Consider the following 6317-nt stretch of genomic DNA (forward strand, 5'->3'; position numbering starts at 1 on the left):
TGAGGAAAAACATTATGTTCTTGATGATGGTATTACGACACTGCTACATGTTCATAACATCATTAGTCGTGATGTGAATGATAATCTTTCCAATTATCTAATTGTTAAACGATTTAATGTAATTGTGTTGCATAACCATCGGTAACTGTTTATGTGAGCCCGTTATTAAATCGCCAGTAGAATATGATTCGGCCGTGTTCCGAGCACATGAGGATGCGATGTTGCATACTCAAATTTAGTATGCTGATGTCGCTTAAGGGATATGGTCTTGTTGAACGTGATTAGGGTTGATGTTACTTTGTGTGTTAAGACTAAACCATATACATCTAGAGAAGCTGGCAAAGGAGTGAAAGAGAGCGATAGAGAGGTGGGATTTCCGCGTTTAAAAGCAAACTAGAAGAAGATATAATTAAAAAAAGATGAAATCAAGGATGGATGTAGACTGGATTCCCGAAGAGGAGACGAAAGGAGACTGGGACAAGGAAGCCAATAAGCCTCCTTTTAGGCTCCTTGTCTCCGTCACGAGATCAAACTAAGTACTTGGACAAGATGTGTCCTTTTTGTAGTATTTATCCCGGATCTCGACAAGCGGCCATAATCCACGACAACTTCAAAAGGCTTTTTCAGGGCCACCCAGATTTGAACTAGTGTCTGGAAATAAGAAAAATAAATAAACAAACAAAAAGCTTAAAACCCTCTCACCTGTTTGTTTCTGGGTAAAATGTCTCCTTTTGTGAGAAAATTGTACGTGGGTATAGCGTGCCTATAAACAGTACCTACTTTTTCTTTGCTTATATGTGATATTACGTTGTAAGTAGTAGTAGGGGGCTCTTAGGGGACAATGGAAAACCCAGTCAATAAAGGTCATGGGTACGATTGGGAACTATGGGAATTTAACATGGACAAACCCTGGGACTGTCTAGGGACGATGGAAATTTAACATGGGGACTATATATATATATATATATATATATATATATATATATATATATATATATATATATATATATATATATATATATATATATATATGTATGTGTGTGTGTGTGTGTGTGTGTGTAAAGGGAATTAGGAATGGAACAGGTGGGTAACGTAACGGTACTGAAGATAGGTGACAATGTTGCAAGTAGCTCACCTCAATCGCAACAAACAGCGGGGAAAAACCTACAACGCTTGGCGGGACATAGACATATATATAAGACATACAACACACATTATACAGACATAGATAGATAAACATCAATCTATCACACAAACAACTATAAAACCAACTATAAAAATTTTTTTAGGCAAGAAAGCAAATCTTTTCGAGGAATATGAGTGGCCCTGTAAAGGGCCTTCGGTTTTATGTTAACATCATTCCGTTAACACAGGAGGCATTGCATAGATCTTTTTCTTTCCTCAAACTTCTTCTGACTTCTTGACCAAAGATGAGGACTCTCTTTAAACAGCCGTTTCTCTCCACATATATTCTTTTTTGCCAAACGCTCTTATCGGTGATCCGGATAATTGTCCATGATGATTTAACATACACGGGTAAGTCCGTAAGGAACAGCATCGATGATATGATAGTAGACGATTCAACATTAGTCCACATCTTGTGACGAGAACAGGAGAAGAGAATGCAGTGAACTGCGGTTATTTATAGTGGAAGAGCGGATCGAAACGGAGTCCTTTCACCAATCCCAACACGCGTTACAAAATTCAGTCACAGTGTTGAGTCTGTCTTCCAATCCGAAAAGTGCGGTCTGTGACGTCGCATTCCATATATAGATGCATTAGCGTCTGTGCGCAGTGAAATTTTAAACATGACGGAAACTAAGAAGATGATGAATTGGGGTGCACCGGCCGTGATGACGAGAAGTGATGGCATTGCAGCGTTTACAAAAGTCAACACAGTCCTACTTCCAGAAGAGGTCGGTTTTAATTGGAATTTAGTCGATTTTCTTCTTCTTCGCAAGAATTTGTTCTGGTATCAGTACCTTCGCTACATTCTCCTTCTCTACCACCCGTCGAGGATTTTAAAAAGAGACAGAAAAAAGAATTGGAGAAAGGTTTACAACAGCAGAAAGAAGCAGAACTAGCTTTTCTCCTTCAACAACAACAGCAAGAATCAGAAGAAGAAGAAGCAAGAAGGAAACGAAAGGAAGAAGCAGCAGAGAAGAAACAAGGTCTATGAGAGAAGGAGGACAGTGAAAGTCAAACAGTGACGGTACTCTTAGACATTTTGGTAGAGTTAAGGAGTCTGAAACAAATGTATCAGACATCTTTATTACGACCACAGAGAAAAAGACCTTCCCGAGACAAGCAATCCACCTAGTGATTTCTACCAAATCATTGACAGGATCAAGTCCATGATATACGTGTGTGAATGCGTGAGTTTATGTCCTTATTATTATAATCAAATCCAAAAAACGCTTTCATTTTCTGTCTGATCTATTCTGGTACAAATTTTACAATCCAGTTCACAACACAACACTTTAAACAGCTCATATACTTCTGTGTCTTTGTTCACTCTCAATTTTTCAATTTCTTCACTTTCACATCCTTTCCTCCTCTTATTTTCCTCACTTTCTCACCGTCTTCTTTTCTTCCTTTTTACCTCTTCTTCTTCCTGTTATGATCCCCTCTCTTCCTCTTGCTCCTGTTGTTTTGTAGAGCATTCTGAAGACCAATTTTCTTTTTCTTGACAATGATAAAAGGCATCTTGACTTTTGTCTCTTCTGGCTCATGTCTTGCTTTTTTCTCGGTCTGGACAATCTGTATCCAAATGTCCTTTCTTCTAACAGATATAGCAAGTATATTGACTTTTATCTTGAAAGGAGGGGGAGTAGTCTGTTGGCTTGTCTGAAGAAAACTTTCGTATGACACCTCACAATGCTCTGATCAGAAGTTCGGTCTGTGTGGGCTCTTCCCTCGTTCTGGTCGGTTTGAGAGTGAAATGAATACTGGGAGGGAAGACACTAACCCTTTATATATGGAAGACCCAGGTCTGACATAAATATAGAGACCCATGGCGTTTAAAATGTTGTCAGTTGATTTTTACAGTCAATATGTAACGATCGCATCATTTTGGGATAAAAAAGAACAAAGTAAGAGGCAGAAACCTGATTTATCACCTCGCACAGTGGCTGAAGTCTTGGCTCAAATTCAAGACAGCGATTTTGAAGATGACATGAGTGAGCCGGAATCTAGACCCTGAGATTCTATACCCAAACAAAGTTCATCACCGTTAATCCCTGAAAAGAAATACCAGAGAGGGAAAAGCGATCCTCTAGAAAATTTAGAACCACGGCTTACACTTACACGGTTATGTTTAAAGATTTCAAGTATAATGTACCGCTGGAGAAAACAGAAGAGTTCATCACCGATGTAGGGGATTTTTTTGTTAACCACACTGAAACGTCAATTTGAAGTCAAAGAAGACGATCGTATGAGACTTTCCATTCATCACAACAGTTTGAGGTCCCCTGTTTGGATCGAGTTTCGCAGCTCAGCAAAATCGACACCTCCCAAAGTCATCGACAAGATTCAACACGTGCAATGATCCAATGACAACACGTGCAATAATCCAACGACTAGCTTCACATCACCGATGGAAAAGCGACACTGTTCATGACCCACGTGTCTCTTCCCCAAGGGACCGGACGCAAAAAGGTGTTATTGGTGGACGACCTTCGCAGCACCAAAAGAGACTCGTCCTAATTAACAACCCTCACGACAAGATGTGTTTAGCCCGTGCCACCGTGTCGGACGTACGTATTCTGACCAGAAGGACACGGTAGAATGGGAACCGAGCCAGACAACAAAGAGAAGCAGAACTCCTGTTACAGCAAGCGCAGCTATATCAAGACACCTTGTGGCATTCCTGAATGCAAAAAATTTCAAGACGTCCTGGCTCCACGCTACACCTTTAAAGTGCACCCTCAAAAATTGCGTGGACCTCTGTTGTTTCGAGGCAAATATTTCAAATGCGGAAAATACATCAAGGTATATCATCACGATGAATATGTTGATGCCATCACTAGTATTGCCCCATTCCTGGGATACAGTTATTACTGTGAGCAATGTGACTATGGCTATAACAATCGAGAGCAACACAAGCACTGTGGATGGAAATGTGAGAGATGTTTGGCCTCTCAACCCTGTCTGGAAGAAGGACAATAACCTTGTCAGCGCACTTTAGTCAGCCCTACCTGTTACCAACAACATTTGAAGATGCAATGTTCACAGAAGAAAAGTGCTTGCCAACTAATGAGATTGTGCACTACTTGTGGACAAGGCAACGTACCAATAGTGCGAAGTTACATGTATGCCGAGGAAAGAAACTATGTCACATTTGTCGCAAAATCGTGGACTTGGAACACGAATTTTATTTTCAAAAATACCATTTCAAACATCAAGAGGAAGACGATGACCAGAAGAAAGGCAATTTCATCCTTTTCGATTTCGAATGCATTCAAGAGACTGGCATTCACATTTCTAATTTCTGCGTGGCTCATCAAGCGTGCGAGAAGTGCATCCAAGAATCTGTCTTTAGTCATTTCCCTCACGTCAGCAAGATTCCTGGAGGACGTGAAAAAAACTTTCGGGGACCGAACAAGCTGACCGATTTCGCCCAATGGATCTTAGACTCCATCGACGAGACGTGAAGCCAAGAGGACATCGAACGTTACGGAGATTGGAATCGTCATGCCACGGTGATGGCTTACAATTTCTCGGGATACTATGGGCAATTTCTTCTCAGATACTATACAGAACAAAGTACCGAACGTCTTCAAGTGACTTTGAACGGAGCCAAAATCATTTCCATGCAAGTTGGACAAGTGCAGTTTAAAGATTCAATAAGTTACTTGGCCATGCTTTTGGGTCGAATGCCTAAAACGTTTGGAATGACAGAAATTATTTTCTGCACTTTTTCAATACCTAAGCCATTTGCCTGAGGCTCATGAGTAAGACCCCGACAACATGCGTACCGAACAACGAGAAGCTTTCTACGCTTGGTACCAGGTTTACGCCTCGGACCCCTTCGACTTTCAGAAAGAAATGTTAAAGTATTGTCGTTCCAACGTGGACATTTTACGGCGTTGCTGTGGAACATTTCTAGAACTGTTCATGGAACACGGAGGGATCGATCTTTTGAAAGAAGCCTTCACACTGCCAGAGAGTGTTCCTTAATTTACTGCCAACGATTCATGCCCTAAAACACCGTGGCTCTCGTCAGCTATCAAACGATGAACTTTGTCAAACGTCAATACTCGGTCAAAGCTCTACGTTGGCTACATACAAGTGCGACAAGGAAGACAAATCGATCCAACATGGATGCAACAGAGGAGTCGAAAAGACCTTCGGAACGTATTCAATGGATGGTTGGGACTTAGAAAACCCCAAGATCTTCTACGAGTTTTACGGTTGCTTATTTCACGTATATCCGCTCTGCTACCCTGAATGTGACACTAAAAATCATGGAAGACTTGTACCATGCCACCTGTCAGCGGCGGTTGAAGTTAGAACAGCAAGGATACCAAGTGGTGAAAATGTGGGAACACGAGTACGATCACCGATTGAAAACTGATCCCGAGTTTAAACGCGTCGTGCAAAGTTACAAGTTGGTGGACCACTGAACCCGCAGGACAGTCTGTACGGAGGACGGACAAATGCCACCTGTTTGCTGTACCAAACCGACGAGGAGAAAGGAGAAATCAAATACTTGGGCGTGTGATCACTGTATCCATACGTGTGCAAATATTGTCGTTTTCCCGTAGGGCATCCGCAATTGCTGGGGGAACATATCGACCTGGACAACGTTCGACAATACAAAGAATTGATCAAGTGCAAAGTCGTGCCTCCAGCCGACTTGTACAATCCCGTTTTATCTCACCATTGCCAAGGAACACTGATGTTTCCCTTGCGCCGTACTTGTGCCGAAAAGTGCAATCAAGATCAGCATTGTCAGCACACCCAGGAAGAACTTGCCTTGATGGGAACGTGGGTCAGCGTGGAATTGTTTAAAGCTCTGGACATGGAATACTAACTGTTAGAAGTGTACGAAATTTACAACTTTCCCAAGACACAAAAATGCCACAATGGCGATGAGACTCAGAAATGCATTTTCGCAGACTACATGGATGCCTTTTTGAAACTGAAACGAGAAGCCAGCGGCTCTCCTTCATTGTAGCACACTCCCGAAGACCAAAAGAAATTCAAAGAGAAAAAGTGGGAGATGGAAGGGATCGCTTAAGACCACGTTGAGAAAACAAAGGAAGACGATCGTATGCCAAAGAGATGTTAAATTGCTTGTGGGGCAAATCGGCACA

The sequence above is a fragment of the Sinohyriopsis cumingii genome, chromosome 17, assembly GCF_028554795.1.
Source record: "Sinohyriopsis cumingii isolate HCF-2022 chromosome 17, ASM2855479v2, whole genome shotgun sequence".
Lineage (NCBI taxonomy): Eukaryota > Metazoa > Mollusca > Bivalvia > Unionida > Unionidae > Sinohyriopsis > Sinohyriopsis cumingii.